This window comes from Bombus vancouverensis, chromosome 3 (assembly GCF_051014615.1).
Source record: "Bombus vancouverensis nearcticus chromosome 3, iyBomVanc1_principal, whole genome shotgun sequence".
NCBI classification, from domain to species: domain Eukaryota; kingdom Metazoa; phylum Arthropoda; class Insecta; order Hymenoptera; family Apidae; genus Bombus; species Bombus vancouverensis.
The window spans coordinates 15,008,810-15,023,306 of NC_134913.1; the positions used below are offsets into that span (position 1 = coordinate 15,008,810).

Here is a 14,497-nt window from a genome sequence, read left to right on the forward strand (position 1 = left end):
ATGAAAGTGGAGAGAAACTTTCAACCTTGCTTCCTTCCATCTAAAGTTGTTCCACATTCGCGAAACTCAAATGCGAAAACGAACCGCGAATCGATCTATTTCCTTTGTTACACAGCGCTGTCCTTCTCTCTCCGCTTTCCAGCGGTTCTTGCTTTATGCGGATTGGAACGGCTGGTTAAACGAAGCTAAGATCTCTTCGGGCTTTCGCGTAGACCGCGCGCGCTGCTTTTACCCGTTGAGTGTATTTTTGCCGTGGCACGGCGAATGTTACCGCGAGACGATATTACTTGGTGGTGCGCGCGCGTGCCAAAGAGGGTGAGATTGTAAAAAATTCTGACCTGCTTCCGACGTGTCGTTCGTTCAAAAAGGAAGTACCACCGAGATCGTGACTCGGGCAGTGGTTACACCGTGACCGTATTCGCGGCAAACTTAGGCTCTTCTGGTCCGTCGGGCTTCCAACTAGTTCACCGACATCTGATAGTATAGTGAATAAAAAATAACTTGCTCGTCTGTATCTGTTGTAGAGTATTTACGCTCTATAACGATACGATGTAGAACGTTGACCTGGCTAGCAACCTCGATCTCTCAACGTGCAATTTTCTTTTGCCTAACTGGCCAAAAATTGTACGATTCTTTTCCGTGGAATTGTGTCTTGACTATGTAGCAATATCTATTTTTTTTTTTTATTTCTTTTATAAATCTGCCTCTTACTCGTCTTTCGACGCAATAAGATGCAAAACGCTGGGTGTCAAGCGAATGAAAGCCTTTATTAGTACAAAAGGTGAGCTGCCGGCTCTTGCACGGACACGAGCTTCAAGACGTTAAGACGTGTAGCTGCGTCGTTCGATGAGAACGGTAGATATATTGGAAAATTTGGAAGTAAAAGACGAGCTTTTTGAAAGTTTACATATCGATTCGCATTCGATTTCATCTCGTTCGAATGCTAATTAAAAGATGTATATATATAAATAGTTGTTGGTTTTTTGATCAAACGCAAGAACCGCGTAGGAAAATGCGCGATAAAATGTTTGAAACATTCTAGTAAAATGGAAGATAAAGACACTAACGTCACGGGATATGAAGTAAAATACGAAAAATGACGGTTTTCACGATGCACGAACGGCGAGCGATCGTTAAAATTTTTTATTCGCAAACGAGACGCTTTATACGTCATACGTAGCATCCGCTTTCTGTGTTAGCATGAAAATAGTGGTGCGTTTAAGGATGTAAGGAAAAATGCACGGGCACGCGCTGCTCGTTTTCCTCGAGAAAAAAATCGCGCGTTATGTTTCCGACGGGAAAACGATATTACCGAGCTGCAGGATACAATGTCATTATGAAGGAGCAAGAGAAAAGTATCGTTGAAATTTTATATCAGTTCAGTGTATTTTTATGCGTACATAAAGGTAAGAATATGTAAGCATACGGTAAGGTGTATAGGTCGATTCTAAGACCATGTTTGGTGTAGAAATACGTCAGTGTATTCGACTTTAGATTTTTTCATCCCATTTATGGGATTACAGTACAGTTACAGTACAGTTCGATATGAACGTGTCGTTCTGCGATTTTTTAAAGAAGGTTCGTTTCATCTCTTTTTCTCTCGCTTTAAACATGCAAGTATCCCATGTGTTATACGAGACGAAATAGTCTAAAAAATAGAGTGAAACAAAACTTGACAAAAATACACTATATTTTTCATAACCAAGAGAAATACGTTTATTAAAACAATAAATAATTAAGCAGAAGTATCACGTATTAACGTTAGGTGATATTTTCCTCGTCATCGCTGTTAAACATCGTCGCGTATCGAAATATCCTCGTCTCCTGAGCTCCGTTAATTTATGTACGATTTTTATTTATATCACTTGCAAAAAAGATCACCGACATTTTACCAGACGTATATATCGTCTATGTTAAAAAGACCTTCGAGTACGAAGAGAAATCGATACTCCAGGAATTAGAAATTAATTAAAAATTTCGATATTCGACAATTCCGAAACGCAGATCAGCGACTGCAAAATATGGGATTGCGATTTTCTCGATTCTCGAGCTGCGTGAAAGCGAAAAAGTGGCGCGTTGTGCGGGGAATACTTTAATACGTCTTTTGAAATTTTACCACTCTTGTAGTTTAAGATCAGCCTGTACTTTATGAAAGTTAGACAGTAGCTGGAAAAGAAACATCGTACTCGTCTATAAAGTTACCCGGTGGCAGTGGTAGTCGGTGGAGAGAAAGTATTGTTGAAATTTTTAATGCGACTGCCGGCTCGTTTCCGCGTTGGAATTTTATCCTTCGTGCAGCGCTGTGGCTCCAGTTGCTTCTCCTCCCTTTTCCTTCCTTTTCTTTCTCAACGTCGTTCTTCTTGACCGTTGCGAAAGGAGTTACGAAAAGCATCGGTTTTACACGGCGACGTTGTCCGAGTGCCAAGTTGCAGCTCCAGCTCGTTCGCGATCCATTTAATTGTCCGATGCCGGCGGTGGCTGTGCAGCTTCCAGCCTCGGCGCAAATTGAATTTGGATCCTGGTAATGCACGATGCAATTGTTATAACCGAATTGCTGAATAAACTTTTAAACGAAACGATGAACCGGTGAACGTCTCTGCCATTTAGAAACAGAGGAACGCGTTTAGCCAAGCAGCGAACGCGAAAACGCTTAACGTCGAATCGTTCATTGGAAATTCCTTAATGATGAAACGGAAGATCCTTTCTTAGAATTAATTCCACGTTTAATCGCGCCGTAGATTTTCAAACGATGAAATTTCACCCGGTTTTTTCGCCACTATTCTAACTTTCTTTGATATGAGAATTTATGTAATTATATACGACCGTGGCTCGTGCTATTAAAACCAGTCGTATCTCTTTTCTTTGTTGCAACCAGAAAAGATTTTAGACGAGCAACCATAGAATCTTAAATAACATTTTGAATATTTCATCTTTTCAGCAAAGAAAATTATCAACGTATCGTAAGCTTGCCTTTCCAACTAATTGTAAAAACGAAACGCCAGTAACATACGATCGTGGTCGTCCAGACTAACGGAATTTTTAATTGCTTTCAATCTAAATGAAACTTGTAATTATCGTTGACCGGCACACGGACGCGTGTTATACCTGGAATAGACGGTAGATGACTCCGTAAGAGGAACTCTGGAAATTCATAAAGCTTTCTCAATTGGACAGCAGATTTTTCTGTTTAATTAAATTTTCGTTATATTTAAGAAACAGAAAGAATCTCGCGTTTAATTTTCGAGAAATTTTGATCACGTCCGAAGAAGAACCACGTTAAAGTAAATTTTTAACCGTCTTGGTCGACTTCAGCTTTTTGTATCGTCGAATTTTGCCTGGCCTGATTTTGTTAATCGAGATATATCCGTATTAGACTCACGAATACAATTAATGCAAGTTGACTCACGTAAACTGGATGTTGACTAAACAAGAGGTTAATTGACCGTGCTTTCAGATGGTACATATACCTTGTCCGTGTTGTAGTAATATCATAACCACTTGATCTGTTTAGTATGATTCGATTAGCTGAACTTTGACTTTGTCGCTGCTAATGTTTATCATTGTTATAAACGTTAATACTTGTTAAATCGTTGTAGCGTTCCTCGTCATTCTAGTAAAATTATAATTTCATCCTACGCTGGATTTACGTGCAGAGATGGTAGACAGGAAAGAAGATCGATCATAAGTCAGACGCAAATAAGATAGATATTGGCTTGGCAACTAAGTGATTGCGGATTTTACCAATACCACCTAATGACAAAATCCGCGATCACTTAGTTGCCAATTCAATAGATACAACGTCTAAGTCCACTTAGATGCGTTTCGTACTTCTTAAAGTTTGTTTCCACGTCCGTCCTGCTACTCCTGAGATCCTACGTAATTAAATAAAATTTGTAAATTTCGATGTAATAATCGTATTGGCCATTCTGACGATAGATTGAACTAATTAATCGTTTGTTCGGAAAGACGGTCGCTTCATTCGAGTACTCGAGAAACGAGCAATATTTATCATTTAAGGAAGAGTAGTAGGATGAAAAGCTTTATTTTTGCCGATGCTTTTATCGAAATGTCAATAACAAATAACAAGTATAACAAGATTCAAAGTCGAGCCGCGTATCCATCGTTAGTCGAAGGAATCGTAATTGTCGATCGAATGGAAAATAGATCGTCTTGAGTGAAATAAGTGGAACAAAGACTATCTAAATCGAAGGAATGCACTTGACAGTCTAATTATTATAGACGGCCATGTTCTTCGGGATATATCGGGTGATTATCCGTGTCTTCTCCTTTGCGGATGTTCCTCGTTTCGTCTTGACCTTTTATATTCTTATTTCCCTTTTCGATAAAATCTTTTAATATCCGATTCCATTATCGACGCCGGGCTTTACAAATAATTTTCCGAATCTCCGATTTCGATCACGTAACGAAATTTTGAGAAATTTTAGACGCAGTCTATTAAAAAAAAAAAAAAGAAAACAAAAAAGTTTGAACGATTTATGCGTTTTCGACGTTTGTTAAAACTTAACGTATATCACGCACGCGTATTCTAAAATTTAATTAACGTATAATTACGCAGTGAAGTTAATAATGGTTCGACACAAAGGGCATTAGGATAGCGTGATACTTATTCGAGATCAATGCTCTGCTGATTATAATTAATTTACATGTTATAATTATACGACGATATAATTGTACTACGGTAAGAAGAAATTGTTACGAAGTAAAATAAAATTATCGCGAAACGTGGTATCGTTGTATAAGAAAGACAACGTTGCTTACGATGAATTTCATCCGATTTTTGTTATATTTCCGAAGACGTTCGTAGATACAATGACCGGATTCTTTTTATCAATTTCGATAATCGACGTTGGAAAGAAAACTTTGGACCGAGTTAGCGGGGGATTTGAACGTCGGACTTCGTTATCGATTCGAAGAAAATCTACATTTTGATGGGATCAAAGGAATCGTTAACGAAGAGGAATTAGTGGGAAATGGAAAACATAGCTTTCGCCATTATCTTTGATGCGATCGTTTCTTCGAATTTACGAAGATAGAAGGTGGAATTGGCAGAAATTTAACGAACGAACTTAACTTCATTTGAAATTTTATTTCCCCGTCGATGTACACCGTGCAGCTCCCTAATTCCCTTATTTCGTTCAGAGTTGTTCTGGCACAGCCACTCGAGAATCGAGAACTAATTAAATTCATCAAACCGCGTATATACCTATCTCGTTAGATCGAAAGGATCGGAAATATGAAAGCCGCCGGTGCCAGTTCTAATCTTCGAAAAGTAAGCACGAATTTCTCAGACGTTATTCGGATGTTCTTCGAGCAGAATTCGGAATGTCGAAGAAAGGGACGAAGAAGCTCAAAGAACTTGCAAGTTGTCTAGAGTTTCGTCGAATGACGGGCTGAAAGTCATCGTTGGTCTGGCGGATGATCTCGAAAGCACAGAGGATCGCGCTTGCTGCTTCTCCTTTCGGACGAGATCAAAGATATTTCGCGCGAGAATGCCACGACGTTAATTCGAAATCGTCATCAGACGATTCTATGTTTACCGTGTGTTTACGGTGTAGCCGAGTTTCTACTTTGCGGGAAATTCGCCGGCGCACAACGCGTTTTCCTTCCTATTTTCAGAGAGGCGAACTAATTTTTGCGCGAGCCAGTCGACACACGTGCTTCTTTCTTTTTCTGTCTATTTCTCTCTGTACCTGCATTCTTGCGACGCTTTTTACGTGCACCACGTCGATTTTTATTTACACACACATCAAGAAATTACGCACACCGCAAACATTTTCGAATTTTCCAAAAAGCTTCTTCTTCCGTATGATATTCCGAAAAAATGTTGATATTTACTTTGTGTTTGATATTTACGCCGGACTGCGGATTTCTATGCAAATTCATATCTTTTCGAGGACAACGACGAGAATAGAATCTTGCCTAGGCATTCGTTTCACTTACCGAATGTCATAACCGATGCTATATATTCTACATTTTCCCTATATTTTTACGTGTGATCCGCATTTTCCGGATTTTTGCAATTTTTAATTTCCTGCGAATACCTAAAAACCCGTCTGCCTGGATGCGACCAAACGGTTGTCCTAATTTTCTCGCGAATCGAAGCTAACGTCGAGTCCATCGACTCTTTTTTTCGCTGTCGAGCCAAAATATTCAAAACCCATGCAAATTAGAACTTGGAAAGCGCGCGTATCTGCTCTCGAATGATGCTGTCGCAGCTGCAAATGGTCTCGAACGATAACGAATTAAGGTAAAGCATACGTTGGTGGTGGAAACGGCTGCAACTCGCTCGGACGTCGCTATACGTCCGTTAATTGCATTAACGTGACTCGGTATCGTTTACGTTTAATCCGGAAATGGGTGTAGCACGAGGATGTCGGAAACGTCGTGTTCCGCGAATAAACGAAATACACTGTGTTTGCATCCCGTTGCGACGCAATTTTCCTTTGAGAGTTGACCGAAAGGGGAGAGCGGAAAGGCAGCTAGTGTTGCCATTTCCCAACGAATTTCCTTGCGAATGCGACGATCGTCCCTTGTTAATTTCGATATTCCAGCCACCCTTGTGCGAGATTATGCCCAGCGTTCTAATCTTATCGCGAATTCACTGGATTCGCGTACCTCGTTATCCGTAAGTGGAATAATTTTTAAATAAAAATCGTAAACCTCTAGTGCCGCCTACGATGTAGAAAACGAACACCATTCTGCAGGATGATTAAAATTTGTTTCCATCAGAACCGTGAAAAAATATAAGTTACATCCAGTGCGAGTGAAGTTTGGCGAATCGAAGCTTCTCGCTACTAGTTTGGGATCGTTACAATGATCGCGAAGTAGCTTCAGTTTGCTACTTACGTACTTTGAAGTGGTGTTACCGTTGGTTTTTTCGCGGCTATTGGTTTCTATTTTTCAGAGGAGAGGCTGGCAGTTTCGTCGTTAATAACGTTAGCACAGGCTGTTCAAGTTAATAAAAGCACGGCGCGTAATTTGCGATAATAGGGGAATTTTAATGGGCGCTTTCGGAATTTAATCTATTCGACGATATCGCTAACACAATTAAACGTATTTATGAATTTTATGTTTCTCGGGGAATTATATACTCGTGCGAAATTACTTGGCGATTATATGGAGATATGCCGGAGAATTAAAATGGATCAGTAGTCGTACAAGTTGTGCTTCTATTAACTTTGCAAATAGAGCTCTGTCGTTATATTTGTTCGTGTATGAAAATGAGCATGGTCGAGGTAAAAAGTCGAGCGTAGCGAAGGTCTGGAGTTTTAGAGAATTAACCGTTTATGGAATTTACAATAAAACAGGGCTGAAAGCTTTTTCGCTAACGTCGACGAACTGCTTAAACATTTAGCGTCTCGTCCGAAAGGGAATGTTTAATGTCTTCGTTTTGTCGCGCTTCAAAGCGAAAGATTTAATAACGCGAGTAAATTTTGGCCTACAGCCGTAGTTGTATATCTGGAAATATAATTTCAAAAATTGCATCTTCTACGACATTTTATTTCCAACGAATTTCACGATATAATCGCGAATAAAAATAAATAGAACGATAACCAAAGTGGCTAATGAAGCAAGATAATCCAATACTCCTGGAAATTGTCTACACACGTGTAATATATTACACGAAACATTTTGAATCCATTCGACGCTGTAACGTGAACAAGACACGACCGTCGTGATTGTATCGATAAAATTAAAAATGGATCTGAAAATGTATATAGAGGTTTGAAAATATTTATTCTTCTTACATTATATAAGTCAAAGTATTCGAACAATCAATCATTCGCTATATTAATAGGCCATAGAATTTAACGAGGCCATCTTTCGTACTAATCGCATATTCAAATATGATATCTATGCTGTATGCTAATTGTTCACTTTTTTAAATGTACGTTTGCGATAAATGTCTTGTAACTTCTATATATATTCTCGAATTAGTTTCAAATTGTACGTTCAAATATGATACGTATGCTGTATGCTTCAATTTTTTAAATGTGCGTTTACGATAAATATCTTGTAACTTCCATAGACATTCTCGAATTAGTTTCAAGTTACAATCAGGACCGTCGTGTTTTATTAGAACTTCCCAAAAGTTTCGTACAACGCGTATATTTCCAGTGGCAAATGTTCCAAAACTTTCGTCAGACACCGTACGTTTTGGCGGCCGTACCTTTTGACACGTTCGATACGAAGCTAAAGAGATGCGTGAAAATATCGAGGAACGTGTGTATTCCGAGATTATAGAACGGTATATTTTTGGTAAAACGAGCGAGGCTGCCGAGGCCAAGGGCAAATCTCAAGAGAAGAAAAGGGGAAGAAATTGTCTGCGCAGTATGTTATTCAGTCTCTGACTTTTTTATTATTCTCTTCCAGTCTGTTCAAACTTTCTTGCTCTCGAATTCTATCATAAATTCAATCATCTCTCCCTCGGTTTCGTGCCCACGTCAGTCGATTGCGAGATTTCTGTTTATAAAGCTCAGCCTGCCGTTTGAAAAATTCTACGAAATAATTCGAGAATATAGCGATCTTTTGGCGATCGCTCTTGTCCCTATTATCACTGAAAATATAATTATCGAATTCATCTGTAAGTATATTTACTTATAATTCTCGATGAGAATTGATTGTAAAATTCATCCAAATAAAAAAAAAATCTGTAACGAATATATAAGTAGAAGAGCTCGTCTGTTTTAAATTTAAGAAAAATACGTTATATTCGAGATGTAAAAGAAATGGCACAAATCGTAGAAAAAAAGAAGAGAAAAAGTGCTTGAGACAGGAACTCTTTTGGTAAAATTCTTCCACGCGAGATTATCGGTGTATCCTTCTGAGAGATAGAACGATTATTTGGTTCGCAGTAGCAGTTAAAGCGGTTTCCTTTGCTAAGGGCAGACCACGGTCCTTTTCCGCCGTTTACACGCCCCATCGTTTCGCCTTATCCTTCATTTTCCTTTAAAAGAAACGCAGTTGTGCGTTATACACCGTCCTGATTTAACATTCGACAGAGATTAAAAGCATGGAAATAAACGTGAAACGGCGTCGTATCTGTGTGCAAATGGAAAACACAATTTCCCTTTGATTACACGCTCGTCGGACGAATGTCGACCATCGCCAACGTTAATCTCCATAGATTTTATCGAATTTTCATGGAGAAGTGCATCAAGCATCGAAAGTACGCCCCGCAAGATCGTCGTGGATCGTCGCGAACGCGTAATTTCCTGATCTTATGTGGAGGAGCTGGGCGAAAATCGCTGGAAAAATATATCTAAGCATCGTTACTGATTTACGGTTATAAAAAATTTACTTGTACGAGCAACAGCGATCGTGTTTCATTAAGCAACGAGCGAAGTGAATATATCTACGCGCGATTAAAGGAGGAATTTTAATTATCCTGACGCCATAAGTTAACTTGTACTAAAAGGGCGTAGCTGGACGACATTCCTTTTCTCTCGACGCGATGGGAAACGATTATCTTACATTTTCTCGTCGATTTTACATCGTGCAGGAAAAAATATATATACACCTTTGGTTAATTAATTTTCCACCGACGCATTTGCGTTTTATATTAAAAAGAAGAAAAAACAGTTCCGAGAATCGAACGACTAAGCAAAAGTTCGAGCATTACCCTAAATATTTTTCCAACGAAACGCCAGATTTTCAACTCTTTTTGACCATTTGAAATTCTGGAAAATCAGCGGATAAAATTTTACGGATTTTATACAGGAAAGTTTTGCCGTAAACGCTCAAGTATTTTATGTCTTTGAAACGATAGTAATCATTTTATTACCCATCCACGGAACCTCGATTAATTACCGTCAAATTTTATTCCGTTTCTCTGATATTCGAAATATTCTAACGATATTCAAATGGTGGAAAATGACGGTGAAGCAAACGTATAAGAAAAAAAAAAAAAAAAGAAACATTTCTCTTTCGCTACAGCAAATTTAACTTGGAACGCTGAGATACGCGCGTAATTTACTCGAATAGAAACGATCTAGTTGAACAGTTGAGCAGAAAGTGCAAACCTCAGAAACGACCTCGTTTGTATGCGCATGTCTTGTGTGTGATCCGGATATCCACACTATTTTGCATCACGATACTCTTCTAGTCCGTTCCGAAGAACACGATTCGATTTGCGATAAATTTAATTTATTCGGTTTATCGTTAGCAAAGCGGAAAACGATGAAACTTTACGATAAAAGTTTTTGAATGTAACGAGAAGAGTTCCCTTTCGCAAAGGGAACGTTTCAGAATGTTTACGTGTAATTACGCGCCATGCGAATAGTAATACGAAAATAATTTATCATCGAACGATTAAAATTAAAAAGCAACTTACGCTTTTGTATTTACTTTTCTACGTAAAACTCGCTTCGTATCGTGGATTTATACATTCGCGCAAAATATTCGAACACTTGCCGTAAGAAATTTTTATTTCCATATTATGCGTATAAAACATTTTTCAGAGAAGAATTTCCGCTGCGACGAAACAGAAATAAAGAATTAAATATTCAAAATGTTTAAAATGTACGTACGAACCGTGTATGAATTCGTGGTGCGGTTAATGAAATGCACAATCCATGTCATCGCGTCACGTCGTTATGCGAGTACAAGGACAGAATAAGAAAATAGTTACATAAGTCTGTATTTCATACTGACGTCGGCAACATGTGAAAAACGTTAGTACGGGCCGAGGTACGGAGCTCGCTGTCACAGGGTTAATAGAACGTCTCCAGACTTATGTTTATGTAATACTTTTTTCTTAGATCCACTAGCAGAGTGTACTACGAAGAAATGCACGATTTGCTCGTTCCAATATTCACCGTATGGCAGCTACTTTCTAATAGAATATCGAATTAATGAGAATTAAAGAGAAAAGCTTCAGACCGACCAAAATTTACTGTCGCGAATTACGAGCACGAACGATAGTTTAATATATAGAAAGAAGAAACAATTTTGACTTATTTAATTGTTCATTAAAATCATCGAAAGAATCGCTTTTATTCCATCGATCAAAAATGATACTCGAAGTGTACCTATACGGATAACCGAACAACGTATCCGACGAAAGCCATCCCCCGTGTCATCGGGAATAATAGAGAGCGATTTAATTAATTAATTTAAGAAATACCGAATGGACGTTTACTAAACAATCGCACACACGGCTAATGCACCGGGCTAATGTTAATTGCTCTCAGGCTTACGGCGGTTTCTCGGTCAAATGAGCTAGGACATTTGCCAAATGCACAGCCAAAAGCAGGATCCAAGGGTTATCACAGAGAGAAATTATAATAATGGAGATATTAGTGAAAAAATTATACGACAAATAGTCGTCGTAATAGTTTATAATTTTCAATTTTTTTCTCTTTTCTTCTTTTCGAAGTAGAACATCTTCTTTTCGTTGCGAATATCCCTGCATATGCGTAAGATACGTGAAGAGTATATTAACACTAGAACTACCGATAGTTAACACGAAGCTGTTTCGACTAAAACCAGTGAAAATGACTGGTCTTTAAAAAATACGTAATAATAGAATATTTTTATATTTATTGATTTATTACTTTTTTACAGAAGAAATTCCACGTTATGCGGTTTTGGTATCATAAATTCATCTGAGACTATGATCCCTAAACGAGGGTCGACACGTTTATAAAATTGTAGAACCAATCATTTTGACTAGTGTGGTATTTCTAGTGTTAGCATCTAGCGATCGATCCGGAATTTTCCTGATATCTGATATCGTCATATTGAATGCTACGCAGTCAAAGTTTAAAAAACGTGTGGGAAGTTGTACAAAACGAGGAAACCGGTTAATTGCGGTTCGATAAACAAATTGCGGTACCCTTTTACATTTCGACAAGTATCAGCCATTTTCACTGGTATTGGTACAAGTAACCATGATGCAAAATTATTTTAGGTTTGAATACATAAAAAACAAAATAGAATTCGTTATATTACTCCTTTAGTTATCGTTGCGAAAGTCACTACATCATTGTGGAAAAAATATAACATGAAGTAGGAATTTTAAAATAAAATTGTAAAACCAGTCGATTTGACTGGTGCGATAGTTCTAATGTTAAATTGTAAACGATCGTTAGTTTTTAGTTGCGTTTAGCCAAATCTGTGGTAGAGTCTAATTCGACAGATGGCACGATGGAAAACCGTGAGAGGAGGTGCTGTTGTGGCTTCTGCAGATAGGCTGCGACGATGTAGCCGCTGTAAATGAGTCGTTTCATTATTTAAATGAAAATGCTCCTTTCGTTACGTTCTGTATAAGTGGCGCGTCGGCGCATAATTTGTCGAGCTCTTCGTTAAAAGGATTTCATCTTTTTGACGACTACAAAAACGGGAATATCGGGTCTCTCTTGGAACATTCTACTGTACAAGGGCGCTTGGTTTCACTCGTTTAGCATAACCTTTGAAATTATTACACCGGAGTTCTTAGCAAAATTAAAGTTATTAGGATCTATATCGCTTTTATACGTGTAATAATTCAAGCTAGCGCTACACATTCGGCTAACTCCTTATCTGCATATATTAAGCGATTTGAAACTTTGGGTCTTAGACGTGGCTGTAACTTTTCTGAGTATCTTAACGCGCACAGATCATCGCGACTGATACACACGCCGATAAATAAAGAAACTGGTTAATTGGTATTAACTTCTTTCATGTTTTTCGTGCCTGGTGTAATAATTATAGCGATTATATATATTCGCGTGGACATGCAAGGTCGCAAGAACCGTACAGCGACACATATTTCGCAACTATTCAATATTTAACAACGCGAAATTTTCACCTTACATTTAGACGCTGAATATTAGCGAACAAATTGTATGCTCCTTTACCCAGCGAAGAATTTATGGTATACGCCAGACGTTCGATAAGATGAATAACGCTAAAAGCGTACCTAAGTTATCCAGTGTCGCTTTTTAAAATTCCTCTCCGCTTTGAAATCGCTACGAATACATAATAATGATCCCTCTGCTGTGCGCAAAAACGTTGGCAGCCACTCAAAAAACGCATGGCGATGAAACAAAGAGAAAAGGAGAAATGAAATTAGGATACAAAGGAGGGACGTTCCGCGGCATGGAAATGCAGCGTATCATCCGCGCGGGCGACGCGACGCGATGAAAAAGCACCGCGGAGTGGCGTTAGGGCGCAGCTGATGCTCTTCGCGCGCGTGTTCGTTCACGGTGTAAATTGCTCGTTCTATTATTCAGCCAAATGTAAAAGCCCTGTAAAGTTCGACGCGTGGTTAACCGCTCGTGTATAGTCGAGAACAACGTTCGTCGTTTCAACGCTAGAAACCCGGCGGAAACGCTTCGCATCCGCCTGCCTATTTCGCCAATTTCCCTATGCTTTTTGCACGGAAGCTATCGCGTTCTGTTCGTTCGACCGGTATTTGTCTTTCGCGGTGCGCAAAGCCTCCGTGACCCGGCAACGGCCGTTTGATTTCGAGCTGGTCGCCTCGTACCGCGCCACGAAATTGGGAAATTCCCGTTGCGAGCTGATTTTCGCGATACTCGGTTTTCCACTTTGCTTTTTGCGCGTTCATCGTCCTGAATTTTCGAGGATATCGTCGTTGGGCTCATGCGGGTAAGATACTTTTCGAAAAGGCCTTTTAACGAGTTCTGTACTTTGGAAAAATCCTGCGCTCTCTACCGGGTGTACAATTTGAATCTATAAATACGTATCACTGCTAAACTACCTGCTGTATAAAAAAATGTTTAAACAGGGATTGGTTGGTTTCGAGGAAGACTAGTTGCAGTTGCGAGGAAGCTGCGGGTAGTCGTGGATCAATCGTTACTTACGAGTTGCCGGGTTGTAAGTTGTGAGTCGTAAGTTGAGTCGGCAACCATCAATTTAGCCGTCTTTTAGTTGTATCACGTTACTACGTTAAGTTCTCATTAGATAGCTATATTTTTCTGTTTTCAATCACGATAAAAAATGTGTATAACGAATAAAGATCGTTATAATCCTGATTTCTGTAATATTTAGATCGACGTTCTCTCATATATCAAACAGCTCGTCGGCAATTTGCACTTATAGATTAAAATCGAACATTCTGTACAGCGACGAAAGCGAATCGTACGTTTTCCATCAAATTCGTGTCTTTTTCAATTTCTCGATTTCCATTATCGAGCGTATTTGTAAAAAAAAAAAAAAAAAAAGAAAAAAAGGAAGCGCACGCTGGCGGAAATATCGTTGATCGAATATTCTAAACTCGGTGTAAATGCTTAACGATATCAATTGAACGAAATCAATTCGATGCTCGAATAACAGAACGTTAATTCCGTCGCGGTTTCCCGTTATCTAATAACGCCGGAGCTATAATAATTTTCGAAATTATACACGAAACGGGCACGTGTCTCCCTATTGATTTAAATGCGCACGTCGTAGTCCTTTGGCGAATGAATGAATATTACAAGCGCGTTTGCTTATCGCGTAATATCGGCGTAATATCGGCGTAATATCGGCGTAA

General features: G+C 38.9%; 1 protein-coding gene across 2 annotated transcripts in view; it reads left to right on the forward strand.

The window, feature by feature from the left end:
• Nucleotides 1-14,497, forward strand: part of Hs3st-A (Heparan sulfate 3-O sulfotransferase-A) — a 193,365-nt gene that overhangs the window by 91,713 nt on the left and 87,155 nt on the right. Inside the window, exon 1 of one of the 2 annotated variants that reach the window (XM_033328560.2) lies at nucleotides 8,246-8,352. The exons of the other annotated variant lie outside the window; for it this stretch is intronic. The gene's annotated coding sequence lies outside the window, so the exon portion shown is untranslated. Of the gene's footprint in view, nucleotides 1-8,245; nucleotides 8,353-14,497 lie in introns of those variants that run through there. 2 annotated transcript variants of the gene reach the window in all.